The 2,223-nt window shown below is 41.3% G+C and overlaps 1 long non-coding RNA gene across 1 annotated transcript; it reads left to right on the top strand.

Moving 5' to 3' along the window:
* The first annotated feature begins 319 nt into the window (after positions 1–319).
* LOC116380527 (uncharacterized) lies at positions 320–1,826 on the top strand. The gene is made up of 3 exons (XR_004212571.1): positions 320–478; positions 1,394–1,549; positions 1,723–1,826. It is a non-coding gene; the product is annotated as an uncharacterized LOC116380527 (long non-coding RNA).
* Positions 1,827–2,223: the final 397 nt, after the last annotated feature.

The following is a 2,223-nucleotide window of genomic DNA, read 5'->3' as shown; positions in this document are numbered from 1 at the left end:
AGGAAGCTACTCATTCACTCATACGTACATGCAATATCAATATCAACATACATAAGGCAATATCAACACTCTACAATACAAATACTTCTTGCCTCATATGTGCACTAATGTGTATTATATTGTATTTTTAGCTTTTGTTGTCTTTTTGCTGTTTACTTATTCATCATACCTTCACTGTCTGACTCTTTATCGTTCCTGTTTAGTTTTTATTTGTCTGATGTCTCTTGTTTCACGTCCACTCTGCTGCTGTAATCCTGTAAACATCCCGGCTGTTTGGACTAATAACGGATTATCTTTTCATATCTTTTCTTCTCCAGGTGGGTGAAGTTTGAGGAGAAGGTGGAGGAGGGAGGAGAGCGATGGAGCAAGCCTCATGTCTCCACGCTGACCCTCCACAGCCTGTTTGAGCTCAGGACCTGTCTGCAGACGGGGAGCATTCTGCTGGACCTGGAGGGCTACTCTCTGCCACAGATCGTGGGTGAGTCCACACAGAAGGTCTCCACTGTTGATCCACTGATAGTTCCCATTACTCTTTATACTCCATGAAAATCAACTTTGCAGACACTTGAAATGTGGTTGAAAAAACACACAAACTTGGTGGTGCATTAAAGGCCGAAATTGGAGAACAATTAGTTGGTGAAAGCATTGTCGTGATTGGTTTTGTTGTCCCAAAATGAAATGCAAGCAAGCAACCAAAGCTGTATCCTAATCCCACATACTAATAAATTACAACACGTACTTTACAAAATGTCTTAGAACTCTGTTGTTTCAGTTCGTATACGAGAAATCAATTCGCTGTTTTGTGCTAATAGGAACATTCTGCCACTACCAATTCTACTTTAAGCATTAATTGATTATTTTTTGGGCACAACTGAACAAACTAAAAACATAACATTAAATTATTGCTTTGGTATTTTTTAACTCTCCTCTATTTTCCCATGTTTTTTGTGTCGCAGTGACTAATTGTTGTTTATTTGAGGTAATAAATCAAGAGAGAAGTAGAGTCATTTTCTCATAGACTTCTATACAACCAGAGGAGTCGCCCCCTGGTGGACACTAGAGAGAATGCAGCTTTAAGACTTGAAGCGTTGACATCACTCTGTAGAACTGGAGCTTGTCTCGTGAATAAAACAGAGAAGTCTAGTTTCTCTCAGAACACTTGAATTAAAAATGCTAAAAGAATTCTTTGGTATTTTTTCTTAATGACGCCAAAAGGAAAACCTGCCTCCTCTCACCCGCTGCTCAGTATCTGACCCTCAAACCTTCTTTACATGCAACGAACAACGTTTTCAAGAAAGAAATCAAGCAAAGTATCAAGTGCCTGTTTATTTCTAAGTCCGTGGTACAGTATAGATGCATAACTTGTTCATTCATTCTTTTTCATTTAATCCAGATGAGATCGTGGATCGACAGGTGGCCGACGGTCTCATTCCTCCGGATCTGAAGGAGAAGATCAGCTTTGTGTTGCTCAGGAAGCACCGTCACCAGACCAAGAAGCCCATCCACCGCTCGCTGGCAGACATAGGGAAGTCCTCCAACGCTGCTTCCAGTAAGTTCCTTCGCCGTTTTAATTTATTTCAGACTACCAAGTCTAACCTTCTAATTACATCCTAATGCTTCCTGTGGTTTCTGCCATGTTGATCACCTGCTTCACCTGAAAAACAATCACCTCTTCTGTGCTCATCGGTTTCACTTCTTCTTCTGCTGCTGCTGCTCGGTCAGACCGTAGTCCTCAGGTTAATCTGAGTCATAGCACTAGTTCTGCTTCTGGGACCAACCGCTCAACAGAAGACCTCCGCTCTCGGCAGCCAGGCAGCCTTAGCCATATGCGTAAGTCTCAATACACACACACACACTCACACTCACACTCACAACTTCCTTCCTACATTTACAAGTACTGCACTTAAAGGTGTAATGTGTAAAATCTGTACATGGCCACTTTGGATTTAATCCAATAAAAAAACTGCCAAAAAACGTTATGTCACAGTAAACATAAAGATGGTTAGTATAAGCTACAGACCACCGCTGCTGATTAACATTATAAGACAACAGATTTATGGTGACCGACTGTCAGAGTTTTGCGTTTTCCTGATCTGCTGTTTGTTTGTACATTTGTAGCTGTAACATTAGACTCTATGGACTCAGGTGAAATGCTGCTCATTATGTTTTTGGAGCACGTGTTCAGGTGTTGCATGTGTTCAGGTGTTGCGCGTGTTCAGGTGT

This window comes from Anarrhichthys ocellatus, unplaced genomic scaffold (genome assembly GCF_004355925.1).
Source record: "Anarrhichthys ocellatus isolate YVR2014 unplaced genomic scaffold, GSC_Weel_1.0 scaffold7537, whole genome shotgun sequence".
In the NCBI taxonomy this organism is placed as follows: domain Eukaryota; kingdom Metazoa; phylum Chordata; class Actinopteri; order Perciformes; family Anarhichadidae; genus Anarrhichthys; species Anarrhichthys ocellatus.
This window is presented reverse-complemented; position numbering and strand designations above follow the sequence as displayed.